This window comes from Aedes albopictus, chromosome 1, assembly GCF_035046485.1.
Source record: "Aedes albopictus strain Foshan chromosome 1, AalbF5, whole genome shotgun sequence".
NCBI classification, from domain to species: domain Eukaryota; kingdom Metazoa; phylum Arthropoda; class Insecta; order Diptera; family Culicidae; genus Aedes; species Aedes albopictus.
In genome coordinates, this window is record NC_085136.1 from 15,196,352 (window position 1) to 15,216,227 (window position 19,876).

The following is a 19,876-nucleotide window of genomic DNA, read 5'->3' on the forward strand; positions in this document are numbered from 1 at the left end:
ATAGCTGTTCTCGATCGATTGTATCATACGCCGATTTGAAATCGATGAACAAGTGATGTGTGGGCACGTTGTATTCGCGGCATTTCTGCAACACCTGGCGGATGGCGAACATCTGGTCCGTTGTAGCGCGATCACCCATAAATCCAGCCTGGTATTGCCCCACGAACTCTCTTGCAATCGGTGATAGACAGCGGCATAAAATTTGAGAGAGTATCTTGTAGGCAGCGCTCAGTAGTGTGATCGCGCGATAGTTCCCGCAATCCAACTTGTCGCCCTTTTTGTAGATGGGACACACGATACCTTCCATCCATTCCTCCGGTAATACTTCCTCCTCCTAAATCTTGGTAATGACCCAGTGTAGTGCTCTCACCAGTGCTTCTCCACCGTATTTTAGAAGCTCGCTTCAACTGCTCCAGCGGCTTTGTTGTTTTTCAACCGGCCAACCTCCTCCTCAAACTCTTGGAGGTCAGGGGCCGGAAGTCTCTGCTTAATTTCTGTGTGCTGTAAATTAGATAATCTTTCAAAATATGGAAAATCCAAGCAAAAATCGCCGTTTTCTCGCTTTATTTTCAACTATATCAGATGATCTTAGGCATAACCAGCTCAATTTTAGATCTGGTTTACTTGCATCTAACGAATACCTCCACAATATGATGAAATCTCGTAAAGGCGTTTCGCCACCGAGGGGCGTTACGCTCTCAGTTCCCCTACATATACATGTTGAAGTAATAAAGAATTCCAATCGTAGTAGCAGTTGCTTATCAAAGTAATAGTAGGATAATCCAGTGTGACAGTATAAATAGATGTAGTTGTTAGCCAGTAAGTCATAGTAGCCTTTGCGTTCGCTCTGTGCTGTTGAGTTTAATTGCGCTCTCGTGCAAAAATAAGCGATATTACCGAATTTTCCCAGCCGTACACCGTACCAGTTCAGGATTTCGCTTCCCATTCTCGATTTATCCACGGCCCTTGCCCATCTGCTGGAGGTGGCAAGTTTTCAATCGTCGCTGCAGAATCTGGCAGCAAACCCACCACAACCAATTGCGTCTGACACGGGTCGAAAAACCAACTCGAAAGAGCTCGAAAGCAGGTCCATCCACAGCCGTGGACACTGAACGTCGCAGTAACCTGTATGTTACATAGAAATTGTCAAACCAAACGGTAATTTTACTTTCTACGGCAGTTTCCCATTAGGTTATGGGCCTTAGCTACTGAAGATCGATTGTAAAGTATTCCGAAGCTCTATCAAGATGTCATATCGAGGAGAAGGAACTGTTCTGCAATAAGTGCAACCCGTACGAACCGCGCAACCGGTGCAACATTTATCGAACCTTCCATCAATTGAACGATTGGATGGTGGCGATATTTGGAAGACTTGGAGATTTGCTGTCGAGGCTTACTTGAAGCTTGAAGAATTGTGAGACGTTGTTTAGCCTGCTCCAGATGCCGACGTAACCTATCCACCAGTAGATGCAGTGAAAGATCGTCGGGCTCGAGCGAAGATCATCCTTATGTTGCTCCCGATCAGTCACGTTCATGTGAAGGAGGTCAAGTCTGCCAGGGGAAGTCTGGGCGAACCTGGAAGCGGCGTTGAAAACAACGGGCTTATACGATGAGCCGGGCTCCTGAGGAAGCTGATAACGACGAACCTCACCCATTGTGATTATATGAAAACGTATGTACGTACGTACGTGATCGTGTCAACAGCTTACCAACTCAAAGGTGTCGGATTAGAAATATCTAAAGAATGGGTCGAAACACTTCTCCTGGCTGGACTCCCCGATCAATACCGACCGATGATAATGGCGTGGATTATATGGCCATTGCCACGATATCTGAACGAGATTTCAAGATAATATTTTTGGCATCAAAGATCTTGGAGATTGCGTAATTTCTTAGGTATCGAGGTCGAGAGAACTGAGAGCGAATCTAGGATCATCTGAAGCTGGACAGAAAATTGAACTCTGGTTCCCTCGTGCACTTCGGCAGTGGAATAATATCATAGGGATCAAGACCTGCGTTTCGTTGAGCTCCACGGAAGCAGAGTTCGTCGCCCTAGCTGAGGGTTGTCAAGAGCTGATTTGCATCAAGAACCTCATAGAAGAAATGGATCTACGAAGAAGCGAAGTTTCAGACTTGCTTCGTTTTCAATTCATCGGCCTTCTTTTGACGAATTTGGAGACGAACGGACGTGCTCGTTCCGCGCTCTGCAAGGTACTTCGTATCGGTGGAGATTCGGCCGTATCTGGCGTTTGAATTTACGACACTGTCCGACGGAGAATATGCTGGCAGATATACTTACAAAGCCGCTACGTAGGAGTACGCCTAGGAGTAAAACCGGATTCGTTCAAAATGAACTGAGAAGTGTCAAACATTTTGTTGGTGTGATTAAGAATACGGCAGTTTCCCATTAGAAATCTGTCACCAGGCAACCGATCGGCTCCATACGAACCCGTGTCGTGCCCCTCGGGCACCCTCAACTCCCAAACTGCTGGCTTCCAACAAGTTTGCCGCGCTCCCGATCCAGCAAGTCCCTGACAGGATGAAGCTGCCACCATAAGCGTAACTAGGTCATAGGTCTAGGGGGGCATGGCAAATACAGTGATTATCCATCATAAACTAATGCTTTATGATTCATTATTCCTGAAAAGCACCACTACCAGTCGTGAAAATGCGTTTTTGCATTTGCGATGATGTTGTTCGCATCTCGCCTTCCTCGGTGTCAAAGATTACCACCCTATCTGGAAGTAGCTCTCCAGTATCCGGCATGGCATAAGCTAACCAGGAATCCTAGGTGGTGTATGGCGCATTCAATGGCGGACCAGCTGACGCTGTGGAACGCATTCATTACGTCCAGCGCGACGACCGCGAAATAGCGTATTACCATTCGCTTCTTTTAAAGCGCTATCTCAGCCGTTTTGATTACAGCCCTAATGGCGTCCACCGTCGATCGACCCTTCCGGTTATCCGAGAGGTCAGAGTCATCGGGTTTCTCGGTGTAGACCATCTGCCTCGACAGAATGATCCGTTCCAACAATTTTCCAGCGGTGTCCAGAAGGCAGATAGGCAGATATATGCCGACGAGTTTCCAGGTGGCTTCCGGGGTTTGGACAATAGCCAATCTTTGCCTTTTCCACCTCTCCAGAAATTTGCCTCTGTCTAGACACATCTGCATAGCCATTCTGAACATGTTAGCCTCGATGGCCTTTTTGTTAGGTACTGTCGGGATACCATCCACCCGGAGCCTTCTTCAACTTAAGTGACTTCGTTATTGCAATGAGTTCGTCATTCGTCACCGGGGCGACCTCGCTGTGGCCGGTTCGGCCATACGGGACGAAGGCCCATGGTCTTGTATCGTGGCGCATTTCCACGCTCTTTTGCAGCATCTCGGGGGATCATTCTGGTGTGCTGACGCACCCTTCGTTTTGGCCATGACTACTCTGTTGACATCACCCCGTGGGGTGTTGGCTGCCTGGCAGAGATTTTCAAAGCACACCCGCTTACGTGCCTAAATCTTTTTGTTCAGTGCCAATTTAGCCGCCCTGTAGTCCTCGTTTGGTTCCATTCTACCCTCTTCGGTACGAACTCTTTGTCTCCTCCTTCTAGCTCTTAGGCAGGATGCGCGGAGTTCTGTGATTTCTAGACACCACCGTATACCGATTTGCGTCCATTTCTGGGTAGGGCTTGGCATTGCAGCGTCACATGCACGGCTTAGGGTTCTAACTAGGTCAACGATGGATCATCGGCAGTCTTCCCACGAACTCAACTCATGTACATTTTCAACATTCAACATCATACGCCAAATATCGAAGTACGCGTGTTTGCTAGCGTATTCCGTACCGAGGGAAGAGTACAGAAGTACAAAACTTGTGTACGTACCGCAGTACAAAACGAAAGTCGACCCCGAGCGCAAACCGAGAATAAAACCCGAAAGTGGCATTCGGATTGGTAAACGAACGGTAGCGAACTGTCAATCGTTGTTCAAGAAAGTTCTTTTTCCCTCCCTTTCGGTTCTCGTGCTACACGTATACTGTACTTGTAGGAGGCAATGATACACAGTTGTTCTCTTTTCAACGGTTTATTGGGTAATAGTCATAAGTCCTTGTCATTAGCTTAAGTCAGTGCCTACGTTGTTTTAGACTTATTCACCAATGCCTACTATATCTCGGCCATCCTGACAATCTCGATGTCCTCATCGAGACAATTAACAGTCGAATCATCATCATTTAACCATTTCCGCATGTTCTGTGGCGAGCATACCGCGTTAAAAGGCACATTTGAAATTTGAAATCCTTCAATATCAACCACAACATATCGATCGTTTGGCAATATTTTTGAAATTTTATATGGACCTTTGAATTTTGGTGATAGTTTGTGCGAATCAATAGTTTTAAGAACAACAAAATCACCTTCTTTATAATCACTGACAATAAGTCTTTTCTTATCTGTAATGTTCTTATTATAGTTTTGCATTTTTAAATTGTTTTGCTGTGCTTTTTCTCTAATTTCGACTAGATTTTGGGCGTCTCTCGATGGTTGTCTGTTTCGAACAAATGATTCTAAATTATAATTTTCATTCTGAATACTACTTTGCAATCGACCAAAAAGTAAAACACTTGGATAGTTACAAATTGATTTATTTAAAGTGTTGTTGAAAACAAATTCTACTTTAGGCAACACTTTATCCCATTCATTGTTAGTATCATTACATATTTTTGCAAGCATAGGTGTCAGGGTTTTGTTAATTCTTTCAACTTGACCATTAGCCTGTGGGGTGCGAACTGCTGTTTTTACATGCTCAATATTATTTATATTCATAAAATCTTCAAACTTTTTAGATGTAAACCCGGTACCACAATCAGTTATAACTCTGTCCGGTTTACTGTAGAAATTCATGTAATTTTTTAAGTGACCTATAATTTCATCTGAATTAGTTGTTCTAGTTGGAAATTTTTTTGTAAATTTAGTGAACGCATCAATCATAACCAAAATGTACTTAAATCTGCCACTTGACTGCAATGTAATTGGCCCATAATGATCTAAATGTATGGTATTAAACGGAAAATTTCCCTTTTCAATTATTTTCAAAAATCCCTCTTTTTTGCCAACAGGATTGTAGAAAATACATGACAAACAGTTCTTGACATGTTTCTTGACATATTTCCTCATACAAGAAAACCAATACAGTTTTTTAATTTCAGCTATTGTTTTTTCAGTTCCCACATGTCCACAGTTGTCGTGACACATTCTCAGAATATTATCGATCATACTTCTTGGAACAACTAATAGATTTTGCCCATTGTCTTTCCTAAATAAAATTCCATCCAGTAGTTCAAAATTTGGAAATGTACCTGTTTCTAAGCGTTGCTTTATATCTACTAATTTTGAGTCCTGCTCTTGCACCAAAATTATATTCCTCTGTATTTCCGATTCATTCAGTATAGCTATTGTATTTTCTAATTCTTTATTCTTTGGTTGAAAACTGGTATTTTTCTTACTCATATGCAACCGACTAAGCGCATCAACATGCTTCATTTTTTCTTCCTTTCTATAGTCTAATTCAAAGTTATAATTTTCTAAAAATAAGGCCCAGCGATTAATTTTTGGATTTATTTCTTTTTGTCTCAATGTTTGCACAAGTGCATTACAGTCAGTAAATATTTTAAACTTTTTTCCTGCCAAATAAACATGGAAACGTTTGATTGCATGAATTACTGCTAGAGTTTCTAATTCGAAGCTATGAAGTTTTGATTCAAATTCATCAGTCTTTTTGCTGAAGAAGCTTACTGGGTGAAATTTTTTATCAGACTGTTTTTGTAATAATATCGCGCCAAAGCCATACGAGCTGGCATCACAATGAAGCTCAGTTTCAGCGTGAGGATCAAAAATTGCTAAAATTGGAGCTGATACTAGTTTTTGTTTCAAACATTCAAATGACTGTAATTGTTCTTTTTCGAAATGAAATACTACATCTTTTTGGAGCAGGTTGTATAGCAATGACAGCAAAATTTTGAATAAACTTCCGGAAATAACTCATCAATCCTAGAAATCTATGAACATCCTTGCAATTTTGAGGAATAGGAAAATTTTTGACATTTTCTATATGACAATTATTAGGTTTGCGGCCCTTATTATTAATTGTATATCCAAGATAATCGATCTCATCAAATAAAAATTTGCATTTCTCTAAATTGATTTCTAATAAGTTTTGACTCAGTATTTCTAGCACTTGTTCCAAAACTTCAAAATGTTCTTTAATTGTTTTAGTTGCAATCAAAATGTCATCCAAATAAACACATAATTTACCTTCCTTAATTAATTTTTCAAAAATTTTGTTAATAAAACGTTGAAACACCGCAGGTGCGTTGCATAATCCAAAAGGGACCCTAAGATATTCATACTGGCCATTAGGTGTTACAAAAGAAGTATATTTAGTACATTTTGAGGAAATTTTAATTTGATGAAAACCAGACTTTAGGTCGAGAATAGAAAAATACGATTTATCTTTGAGATTATCAAACAAATCTTCTATGACAGGTTGCGGAAAATTGTCTCTTACAGTATCCTTATTTAACTTCCTATAATCAACACAAAGCCTGAAATCATCATTTTTCTTTGGAATCAAAACTATCGGACTAGCAAAAGGTGAATTACTTTCTTTGATAATACCTAAATCTAAGAGTTCTTTAATTTTTGAATCAACTTTACGTTTTTGATCGAATGACAACCTTCGAGGTTTAAAATGGAATGGTTCTCCTTTTTTCAAATTGATTTCCATTTCATAATCGGTTTTTGGTTTAGATGGTTTAGAAAATTCAAGATATTTAGCTCGAAAAATTTCTGAAAAAATTGCCAACTGATCTTTAGGAATATTGCCTACTTTCATGTTTTCTAGAATATTAGAACTAATACTGAATAAACTTTTTTGAAATGCATCATTTCCAGGGTTTTCAAATTTCAAAGGGTTTTGACAAACTGTTGAAATTCTAATATTGTTTTCAATTATTGTACGAACACCAGGTTGCATGATAATGTCTCGTCCAATTATTGCATCGATGAGGTTAAGTACATTATCCGGAACTACATGAAAATCAATGTTAAAAATAATGTTTTGTATAAGAATTTTGGTGGTGAATAATCCTAAAACTTTAAGCTTACTCCCACCGATACCCTGGTAAGTTTTGGATTGATCTATTATTTTAATATGTTTTCCATCGATCAAACCTCGGCGTATCAGTGAGATTGGGCTTCCCGTGTCAGAGTGCCTTTAAATGTGTAGTACTGTTTAAAAATCTAAAGTTTACTATACCGTCACATTGTACTTGTTCGTCCTTTTGTTTCGAATCTTGGTCCTCTAAAACGTTTACAGTCTTGTCGGATAGCTTTTGCGTTGGTGGTGATACATTTTTCCTTTCGAGGCTTCTATCTTTCAGATGATTGTTGATGAATCTGCATTCTGCCGCAAAATGTCCGGGTTGACTGCACGAATAACAAAGCGACATCTTTCTCCTAAATGGCACAGGATCCAATTGTATCAAACGGAATGCTTGAATCACGTCGTTCACGTTTTTGAAATTTCGGATTCGGGCCTGATTACGTAGTGTTTGATCTTCGATTCCCTCAACGAGATATTGCACGAATTCTTCCTCCGGTAAGTTGAGTTTTTGCGCAAAAGATCTTTTTGACTGATAGTATTCTTCAAAATTTTCTCGTCCTGACCAGGTCCTTTTCGCAAGTTGAGTTCTTAATTGGTATACATTGCTGACATCGAAAACGGCTTGTAATTCTTGACATAAATCTTGATAACTTTTGAGCATGAAATCCGCTTTTGAAAATAGCCAGGTTTGTGCCTTTTGTTTCAATTGCTTGATTAAAACCAATTTCATGGTGAATTCATTCACTTGTAAAACTTGTTTCGTATTGTTCAATATCTTCAAAAAATGGTTTACATCTTCATGATAATTACCAGAAAACGTTGGAAGTATTGCTGACAGCTCATCTTGATGTAATTTGTTTGAAAATTTTGTGTTTGCAAAAGTGTGGTCTTCATCACCAATTTCATTGGAAAGGGGTTGTTGATTATAAAAATTTGTTTCTTGAAAAGATGTCCTCGTTACATATTCTGATGATCGGGTTCTTGAAGCTTGTTCATGCTGCGCGAGAAATCCATCCCCGAGAACGGCTTCCGCTTGGGCTTGACGTGCTTCTGGATAATGTGCGAACTTTTCATTCCCCGACTTTTGTATGATGAACCGACTTGAAGCTACCTTTTGAATTGCGTGATCTCCAATCCCTAGATTGAATTCCGCTGATCTGGGTGTTCCACGGTCCAGTCCAAATATCTGATGATCCATTTCGGCGGTAATCCCACTTCTGACGTTGTAGGAGGCAATGATACACAGTTGTTCTCTTTTCAACGGTTTATTGGGTAATAGTCATAAGTCCTTGTCATTAGCTTAAGTCAGTGCCTACGTTTTTTTAGACTTATTCACCAATGCCTACTATAGTACTCATGTTCGTACTTCTGTTTAAAATTAACTTTGATCATAAGTACATGTTTGTGTACAGATTTGTGGGTTGCAGCTCAAACAGGCGTAGTTTAAACACAGCAGTACTTAGCGAGTTCGGTGTTCGTTTGGGAAGACTGATCGTCGGTGTTACCCTCCATAAGCAATCGCTCCACAATTGCCAGCTTATAGAAGTGTAAGGCCAGCCATCCCCGATGGCGGTCGATGACCTTCGGCTGTGGCCGTCTTCCTCCTTGTTCCACCCTCTATCGAATTGCCAGATTGTCACTGTGCGTGTATCCATCGACCCTCCAGTCCGAGCTAGGGTTTAGACCCGAGCTCCGGAAGGTCACATCAATAATGGACTCTGCGCCGTCCCAAAGGTAGACTTTTTTGTATCTTCGTTCACTACGTCCACGTCCAGTCTATCCATAGCTTCGAGTAGAGCCCAGCCTCTCGCGTAACTCAAGCGGCTACCCCACTCAATCGCCCAGGCGTTGAAGTCTCCACCAATAACCACGGGTCTCGGTCCTACTAATGCGCTTGATTGCGAATCCAGCGTAGACGAGAACTGGTCTATCGGCCACCAGGGAGAGGCATAACAACACCCAGTTGATCTTCGTCTATTGTGAAGCCCTCGTACTACTAGCACCCAAATCCAATTTGCTGTCTTCGACCAAGGTGTCAAAGACCTTGATGTTACGATATACTGTAATTAGAACTCCATTAAGCATATCTCGAATACAACTGGCCTTTCCAGTTCTTGGATTCATTCGTCGGAATGATGTACAACTGTCTAGTGTGGAGCGTATTAGAATACGCCGTTCCAGTCTGGGATCCATATCAAGAAGTGCAGAAGCCGCGAATCGCAATAGTTCAGCGTAGTTATGTACGTGATTAGCGTTGAGAAAACTGCCATGGAGTGATCTGCACTGATTGCCTCCTCCGTACGACCACCGGCACCAGCTGATCAGATTAGAATATCTACGCCAGACGGAATTCTGGCTCCAGGAGGAATTCCTACAACGTTTTCTTCAGAAGTACCTAAGTGAAATATTTTTTTTTTTCAGAAATACCTTCTTACTTGGAGTTTTTAACCCAATTTCCAGTAATTTCTCCAGAAGTTTCTTCTAGGATTTCTTCAGAAGTTCAAGTGGGATTCCAACAGGAGTTATTTCTGGAATTCTTGTGGGATTCCCCCAAGAGCTTCGACGTGATTCCCTCCAGAATCATCTTTTAGACACTCTCCAGGATTTCCTACTGAGTATCCTCCAAGGCTTCTGGGAATTTTTTAGAGATTTCCTTCTGGAAATCTTTCAAGGACTTCTTCTGGGATTCCCCCAGATATAATGGTGTAAAAGTTTTAAAAAATGATACTTCACTTCAAAAACCCTAATTATTCCACCTAGTGGTGATGGCGCCTTTCTCGTGCCTTTGAAACCTAGTTTCAATAAAACTCAAGCGAAATGTTGATGTACATCGCACTTTCATACAATTAACAGAAATCCGTTTCATGATACCAGAAATCATATCGTTCATCTGGTTTTTAATGTTTGAGCTTCAAACTCTTAAGATAAAGACGCCACAGACAAACAGACGTAACACCTTGAACAATTTTCATGGAAATCCATCGCCCAGTTCACACTACCATCACCTGGTGGGAAAGTTGCACGAATCACTGTGTTGTGCAATATCGTCAACAGAAGGCGCTAGTGTGAAACGTCAAACGCATAGAAAAACGATGCGCGCGCCTCTGGTTGTGAAAGCCACAACTATGAGAATTTAAAATGATCGTTAAAAGCGTGGTCGATGGAAATTTCGCAAGTGTTACGTCTGTTTGTCTGTGAAGACGCATCTTGAATTTGAAGCCGCCATTTAGGATTTAAGATTGCCATCTTGGATGTTCTGGTCGCCATTTTTGGCGTCCAGGCAGCTGCCTTACGAAAAAAAAATACTTCATTAAACAGCTACAATCTTGAATTTGGAGCCGCCCTCTTGGATTTTGGACAAACATCTTGGATATTCTAGTCGCCATTTTTGGAATCCAGACATCATCCCCATACCAAATATACCAATAATGCATAAAAAAACTCCATTAAACAGCCACGATTTGGAATTCGGAGCCGCCATCTTAAATTTTAGATCGCCATCTTGGATATCCTGATCGCCATTTTGGACTCTAGAAGTCTTCCCAATACCAAGTACAGTGGCGTTTCGGTTTTATCACTAGTCGTTTTAATCACTACTCGCCCGAATTCACGCTTTTCTATTCGATTTTATCACGATTTCCGTTTCGTTTTTATCACACTTGTTCTAAAACATTCCGAAATCAAAATAAAATCAATACTGCATTGCCCAGTCCACCAAAACTGTAAAAAAATGTGAACTGCGACTCAAATATATTACAGCTGAACGATTTTGAATGAAAAAATAACATTTTTTTCTCGTTTCACCAAATTCACGGTTTCGTTTATATCACGGTAAAATTTTTTTTTATCGTGATAAAACCGAAAAACCACTGTATACCAAAATTGCATGGTTTTGGAGCCTAAAACTTCATTAAACAGCCGTTAGAGCCTAAATCTCCATCAAACAGCCGCCATCTTGAAATTGAAGCCACCATCTTTGATTTTAGATCGCCATCTTGCACATTGGGGTCGCCATTTTTTTTACTCCGGACTTCTTCCCCATATCAAATATACCCATATTGCATGCCTTAAACTCCTTTAAACAGACGCCATCTTGAATTTGAAGCCTTCATCTTGGATTTCAGACCACCATCTTGGATGTTCTAGTCGCCATTTTAGGAGTCCAGACATCTTCCCCATATCAAATATTCCCATATAGCATTTTTTAAGAGCCTGAATCTCTATTAAACAGCCGCCATCTTGAGTTTTGAGCCTCCACCTTGAACATTTGGCTCCCATGTTGAATTTTGGGCCGACATCTTGGAGCTTCTGGTCTCCAGTGTTGATTTCCGCACAAAACTCGTAAACCATGCTAAAGGTTACAAAAATCGCCGCAGTTTGATGTATCGCATGATGGAGCTAGTTCAGTTTTATATTCGGCCAGTTATACCGGCGCTGGTCCGGATCACTGAAATGGCCATAACTCCGGAACGCCTTGGCCGATCTGGACCATTTTTGATAGCAAACAATTCCGGTTCGATTCAAGCTATAATCCGAAAAATCGGCCAATGGGAAGTGCCTTAAAAATGAGTGAACTTATTTTGCGCACATACATATATGCATACATACACACATACAGACATAATCTTAATTCGTTGAACTGAGTTTATTGGTATGTATATGCGACTTGATATTCCGAGCCTTTTTTCGAGAAATCGTTTTTTGATTGAACATATAGTTTTTTAGTACACTTTAGTGTACGAGAAAGGCAATACACTACTTTTGAGCTTTTTTGCTTTAGTCATCTAACTAAACCAATAGATTCCAAGATCTTTTTTGGTAGCAAATTTAATAATCTTTCAAATGCGATAAGTTGGACCATTTTCAAGTTATAGTTAGTTTGAAACAAGCAAAGTCAAAAACATGTAAATTTCAATTACTACGTAACGGTTGAGATTTGACCCTACGCGTAAAACAAATTTTTCATCGGTGTGAACCTATTTGCTTGCTAACGTTCATAAGGTTATCAAAAAATCCTAGCTTTGCTGTGTCGCATACACAGGTTCAGTTCAATTTTATATTTGGCCGCTTTTGGGGGACACCCGGAACTGGCACTACCGGCAATCCCAAATGTGGTTCCTATCTATTTCTTTGATAACCAGTCATCAGGTTATCAGAAAAGCCGTTATTTGTTGTATCGCATGCATGGGTTTGGATCACTTTTATATTTGGCCACATCCGTCGGGACCCCCGGAACCGGTTCCGGACAGCTACCGGTTCAGATATGGTCTGATGTTTGATGTGTCGCATGCATGAGTTTGGTACACTTTTATATTTGGCCACTTCAGGTGGGACATCCGGAACCGGTTCCGGAACACTACCGGTTCAGATGTGGTCTGATACTGTTTTCCTGCTAACCGTTCATTAGATCACGGAAAAAGCCGCTGTTTGATGTGTCGCATGCATGAGTTATGTTCAATTTGATATTTGCCACTTCCGGCGGGACACCCAGAACCGGTTCCGGAACTCTACCGGTTCAGATATGGTCTTAGACTATTTTCCTGCTTACCGTTCATTAGATAATCATAAATGCCGTGGTTTGATGGGTCGCATGCATGGGTTTGGTGCATTTTCATGTCTGGCCCCTTCCAGAGGTACCGATACGGAACACCTAAATGGCCATAACTCCGCAACGGCTGGACCGATCCTAACCATTTTCAATAGGAAACAATGGGACCAGATTCCGCGTCGAATGAGCCGTCGATCGTTGAAGTCGGTTGATATTTACTATCTAAAAGTGAGGTGACCTTTTTTTGTACACACACATACACACACAGACATCATCTCAACTCGTCGAGCTGGGTCGATTGGTATATAAAACTTGCCCCTCCGGGGGCTCTATCAAAATTTTATTTTTGGAGTGAACATATAGCCTTTCGGTTCACCTAGGTGTACGAGAAAGGCAAAAATGCACTCTGATAAAATATTAAAACAACATATTGTTAGATTTCAATAATTGCTCGGATGTCTTTTATATTTTGAGATTACTTTAGATTGGATAGCATGCCTTCCAAGCCAAAGTTTCTTGCAATTTAATAAAAATCATATGTCGTGATGGTTCAGATTCATTACGTTCCCTAGGGCAATACATTGTTCCTAATAGTCTTTTGTAACGCATTCCTTCATTCCTACCCCTAATGCTATCCAAACGCGACCGCTTAACTTTGGGCAACCTTGATCTAATTAGGTAAAAAGTTTCCCATTTGTCTTATGTGTTCCACCTTCCAACATTGTTGACATTCCAACCCCGCCTCCAAAAGACATCACTGCTGCAGACCGAGCGGAAAGGAAGAACAACAACTTCGACGCGACTCGTTCCAAGTTTTCCTCCACTACCTTCCACTTTTCCCGGTTGGTCGGGCTTTGTCTTATATTGATAGAACAACAACGTCGGAATGAAAACCACCTCATTCCACACAGAACACACACTCCTCGCTCGATACGCCATGGGAAGCCATTTCAGCCAGTCTGCGACGACACCATGCCAGTCATATGCTCATATGAAGAGAACAACCAACAACGCTGGATAAATCAATAGACGGACGCCACAGGGACACGGAGACACACCAGCAATTTCATTATTAAGGTTTGACCATCCCCAAAACAAACTGATCGCCCGACTGATTAGTTAAAACACATGGAACCGTGGATTCGTTAAATTAAGGAACACAGTAGGCAAGGCACCGACCGTCCACCATAGCCTTCTTCGATAGGAGCTAACTTTATGCTTTAGAGAGCTCCCAACTCGCTCCATCATAGCAAGCGGGGTGGTACCCACTGCTGCTGACACGCCAACCACAGCAGCGCATACTGCGTGTTTTCTGCCGACGACGACCACCACCGTTGTTGCTCATTCGGCTGTATTTTTTTTTGTTTCTTGATAGCCTCGTTACTCGTCGATTCTAATTGCCATCCGCAGCGGAAAATCTCTCGGAAGTTTTTGCCGATGTCGCACAAGCCCAGCCAGAGCCATTCATTTCGTTTCCCCTCTATGGAGTTTGTGGCGACGACACGGGGTCTTCTTTGTTCGTGAGTCGTTGACGGAATTTTGCCACAAAATCGATACACTTTTATACTCTTGTTAACGGGATTTCACTAGCTGATGTTGCACCACTTTTACTCCTTTCATCACTTTGGAAAACTTATTTCACCTGACAAATTTTGCAGAAAATACGAACGCGAGGGGTGAGCAACAAACTTAAAATCAATAATTCCACAGCTCGTGGCACTCACACTGTATCCAAGTAGGCTTTCCAGCTGATTTCTGCTTTGCAGCACCATCAAAGTTGCCTTCGACAGAAACAGAACTTCATTTCGAACTAACACTTAATTTATGCTCTAGCATACGCCTCCTTCGATATCACTTTGTTATCTGAAGTCGTCCAGTCGACAGGAAGAAAGGAACTGCCATCGTCATTTCCACACAATAGAAGCACCAGCTCACCAGCTGAAACACACCCTACCTACTGATGATGGTTGATTGCTTTTTGCCAATCGACTTCCGACCGAATGCTGATGAATATGCGACCGAAAAACTCTTGGAAACTCAAGGAACACACACGACACGCGTCGTTGTCGTATTCATTCACAATGCGGCGCGGCGGGCTGCTACGACCGGACGGAAGACGATACACAACACAATCACGGCATGCTATGCTGCTGCCGTTGCTGCTGCCTACTATGATGGATTGTGCTGGGGCACAACCCAAAGCCACTGAATCGGAAAATCTGTATGAAAAATCGAGTCCCGAAAGCTGAAAATCGCAACACACATGTATGTGTAGGTATGAGGAAAGAACCATCATCATCGATACAAGTCAGCAACTGAATGGCTCTCTCTGACTGTGACCCTCTACAGTCTCTACATGTTGAAGAGGGGTGGTGGAAATTTGCAACATAAAAGGAAAACGCGCTATGCACTGCAGGTTGTCGTCCGTGTTTTTTGAGGGAGAGGAAACCAGAGACAGCGAGAGAGAATCGGAAAAATGGGAGAGAGCGTGCTGCTCCTTGTTAGAGGATGATTCATGGACACGGACGTGGAGCAAGGTTCTACTTCGCCCGTACTTGTTGCGATGATGGCTCGAGGACTTCAGAATGCTTCAACACAGCAACCCTTGTGTAACTGAAGGGATAGAGCCGCGGCCGCGGTTGTATAGTGAAAGCGGAAGAAATGTCAAAATTGATGAGACTGTATCGAATGAGAGAGACATTGCCTCGTGCCTAACTTTGGAGAACAACAGCGCGCGGGCGGGTGGTATGGAAATCTACATTTGATGGTGGCAGCGGCATTCTTTATTACACCAACGAACCTAACCTCAAAATGACTGACAATTCACAGGTCATTTTGACAGATGTAACATGAGCATGAAAAGGACGGCAACAAGATCGATAAAGTAGAACATATTATCCGTCTTTTTCGTGCATTTGTGTGGTCTGTCAAAATGACCTGTGAATTGTCAAAGATTTTCATGGCTAGCTTTGTTGGTGTAATGAAGAATACCCAGCTACACGTGAACAAAGAAACACTACTAGAGGATAACTCTGACGTCATTGCCAGTGGAGCATCATCGTGGATGTTGGAGGAACCCTCGCGAGAGCAGTAGGCGTTAGTTGTCATGTGCCTGCGTAGGGAAAGTTTAGTATCATTAGAAGTGTCACCTTCTCTTTTGTTTATCTGGACAGTGAATTCTTCTAGAATTGTAAACAGAAATGAATGTAAAATCTGTAGGGGTAGAGATAGATACTAATGCCGTTTTTCTTTATTATCCAGTTCCAACCTGGGTTGGAACTGGGTCAGATCACAGTTTCAACCCCAACCCGACTTCGGTTTCGCTTGTACTAAAGTTTGGTTGACGTTGTTTGTTTACACATTTTCCGCCAATCCAGTTCCAACCCAGGTTAAAAAAGAAAAACGGCATAAGAAAATGATTTAACACTCCTACATTATGTATCTTCTTCAAATTCTCGTAATATCATATTTTTTCAGTTAAAAGCTACTTATTAGAATTTAACTATTTCCGTTGCCTAATAAAAAGGATGCAAACATACAATTGTAAACGATCTACAATACTTGCACAAATTTAACACAAAAAATGTTAAAGGCAGTTCAATAGAAAACGTTTAGCTACAACGTAAAAAGAAAAAATAAATAAATGCTTTTTAGAACATAACGTTATTGAAACGCAACTCATATTAAAAACGCTTTAACCATCCTTTAGTGACATTTGTTTAACTTTCAATGTAATTCAAAAATTCAATATTTGTTGTAAGAAAAAAAATAGAATTTACGGTTTTTGAAACTGGGGAATCGCGCCACTTGGGCAGTGGCTTCTATATTCGTCTGGTTTCCACTGTAACTCAGTCAAATTTGAACCAATTGACACAACTTTTGGAATGTGGTGAGATAGGTATAGTATCTATTTATGTTTTGAAAAGATCTTGAATCGACTGGGGCTCGAACCCATCAATTCAGCATAGTTTTGTTGAAGACCTACGCTGTCACCGCTTCGGTTCTATGGATTATACAGTGTTTATGCATATAAAATGCCTAGCCTACTCACAATTTTATGCATGTGTCTTGCTTCTGCTATATCCCTTTATACCCCTGCTATATCCTCATTTGAAAGAACTACTCTTAGTCTTTCGATTTTTAGCTACGACTACCTGGATAAAACGGAAAAAAAATATGCGACAGATAAAACTTTTTCATGTTTTACGGTTGTTGCCCAATTTTTGTTTAACTTGTTGTGGTAAATCTCAGAGGCAACGTAAACAAAAGTTTGTTTGCACACATACAACCCGAGCAAAGTCCAACAACAAAATTACAGCAAATCGAGAACATGTTTTGTATTCAGCAACAAATTGATATCACATTTTGATATCAGTTTATCTTTACTCAATTTGATTTAAAATTTTGTTTTCAGTTTGCTGTCATTTTACATTAATGCAAATGTTTAGTGTTAGAATAGTTTTACCTCTTTTAAGTAAACTGTGTAAAGTAATTCTAGGGATATATCATTAGTGCAATTGTGCTTTTGCATTACATTTTACGATTTTTCATTTTTCTTGCGCTGATAACAAAAACAGTTATCAATTTGCTATCATCGATAGCAGGAATTGTTTTCAATTTGCTGTCACAGGAACATTTTTCTGCTCTCATTTTTGATGTTTTAACCGTTAAAACGACCAAATCGACAACAACCTGAGTTATCAAAATTTGCAATATCACAACATCACAATTAGTTTTCAATTTGCTATCAGACTTTGCTCGGGAGTATAACTAATGACTGAATCATTAAAACAGTTTACATCACATAAAACAAAAATTAAACAAATGAAAAATATACGCAAAAATGTTATCGCTCAACAGTACAATTGTGCTGGTTCGTCACAAAAGGGATGTACAGTCAATGTTATGTACAGTGTGATATATTTTTTGGTACAAGGTAATTCCTATGGGAGTTCTTTCGGCTTTTGCAGTTGGCAACGGCAGCAAAAATAAGTATGCCTCATGTTCCCCAATGTTTGTTGTTGTTCATAATCCATTGATAACACAGCGCAACATTTTTTGTCTCAAGAGCAAACGTATGTGTCTCTGACAGATTTTGGGCCGCTGAATCCGAATTTGGGCTCAGATTTGCTCCAGCACGTCACAATGTTGAGCTATACCTCAATTTATAGGTCAAAATATGCGATTTTGGGCTTTTTTGACTGCAAGCCATTAAGCATGTTTTTTTAAGCAATCAAAAGGTAAATTGGTCAATTAACATCTTAATTAGCGACCCATGCAAAATATTTCGTTTTACCAAATCAAATTTGATAGATTTGAGCATTTTATGTTAGTATATAAACTTGCATGCAACTTTTGAAGGGTTACTTGTATGGGAAATATCGTACTTAACATAAATCACTTAAAACTACCAAAATCGATTTGGTAAAACGAAATATTTTGCATGAGTCGTTAATTTAGATGTTAATTGACCAATTTACCTTTTGATTGCTTAAAAAAATATTTCTATGCTTAATGGCTTGCAGTCAAAAAATCTCAAAATCGCATATTTTGCCCTACAAATTGAGGTATAGCTCAAAATTGTGACGTGCTGGAGCAATACTGAGCCCGGATTCGGATTCAGCGACCCAAAATCTGTCAGAGACACATAAGTTTGCTCTTGAGACAGACCAAAAGTTAATTTTTGTTATGCTGTGTAATTCAGCGTTAACTGATTAACTTAATTTACCCCAAGTAACAATTTTATTGGTACTATTTGTAAAGAAATCGCGCACATTTCTTTTTATGCTAAATTTGACTTGCAATTTGAAAAAAAGTATGCACTAAAGAACCTCAAATATCGCAACATCATGAAAACCAGTGGCGATTCCTTAACCTCAATTCTACCTGTTCAACGAATGTAAATTCTTGAATTTTCTCAACAAATTGGCTTGTAATTTGTGGAAAATGACGAGAATAGCCGTTTCCGTCCATTTGCAATTTGGTTCTGGTCCTGAATCCTCCATAATTGCAAGTTTTAGGGTCGTTGAACAGGTAAAAAGTGAGGTTACGAGACGCCACTGATGAAAACTTATGTCCAATTGTGTTGAAGCTTTGGCAATTGAAAATAATGTAAACTTTTGACTACCATTGGAAAGCTTTCTGCAAACATTAGGATGGTTCACAAAATCGGTGTTTCGCCTGTTGCATATTTGATTTATAACCAGATTTCAAACCACTACACACAATGGACTACACAAGCTATTAATAGTTTGAGCAGGAAGTAGTGAGAGAAGCATTCGGTCACAATATTTCTATTATCTTAACGATTAGACTGAACTTGAAGTCCCGTGCAATCTTTGAAAAGGTATATTTTAAAATAATATATCCTATCTGGAATATTTGTTATGCCGTTGTCAGGCAATTGCTATTAAAAGAATTAGGTTCTTCGACAAGGGGCTAATAGAACCCCTTGATGTCTGGAGAACAAACCCCAATACGGTTGTACAGTTTATCCGAGCTGTGTCACCATGTTGGGATCAAATAAAGGAATATAAAATTTAAAAAAAAATGCCACCTTTGGATGGCTGATGCAAAACTATAAGGCATCCTATCGAGATGAAATTTTGACAGTTGATATGGGTCGAAAATAAATCTAGGTTTTAAGTGATAATTTGTTTTAGTCCAATCGTAATAAACATGCGGGGATTCGATGCCTAAGTAGAAAAATGGAGTAAACCATTCTAGAGATGGCGTGACAATTTTTTATTATGACATTTTGAGCACACAATATTTATCTTTTTTTCTTTGGCTGTACGTCAGTTCGTGAGTAATTATAGTTTTATGAAACGAAAAGTCCATAAACTAAATGTGGACCTGAAACATATCGCTCAAGAGAGTTCAATTCAGTGCATTTTTACATGTTGCACGGAAAACTTTCGATTTGAAGTATTTTTTTTCAGCTCCAACATGCGGCAAAAAAGCTACGCTTGCTCTTTTTTTTAATCAAATCCTTTCCTGAATTTTACACTCATCGGGATAGACTTAGAAATGTCTTGCGATTACCTTACATATCATTATAAGATTTTAATAACAAATTTTACCAGTTATTCACTCTATTCCTATTCATTTTAAATCAAAGTAGGCGTAAATCAAAGAAGGCTGTGTTTTCTTTGTATATTACTTCATATTAATCA

The 19,876-nt window shown here is 40.1% G+C and overlaps 1 protein-coding gene across 9 annotated transcripts in view; it reads right to left on the reverse strand.

Moving 5' to 3' along the window:
* LOC109431133 (tau-tubulin kinase homolog Asator) overlaps positions 1-19,876 on the reverse strand; it is a 96,475-nt gene that overhangs the window by 52,183 nt on the left and 24,416 nt on the right. For 3 of the 9 annotated variants that reach the window (XM_062843830.1, XM_019707324.3, XM_062843800.1), the window contains exon 1: positions 14,426-14,627. The exons of the other annotated variants lie outside the window; for them this stretch is intronic. The gene's annotated coding sequence lies outside the window, so the exon portion shown is untranslated. Of the gene's footprint in view, positions 1-14,425; positions 14,628-19,876 lie in introns of those variants that run through there. 9 annotated transcript variants of the gene reach the window in all.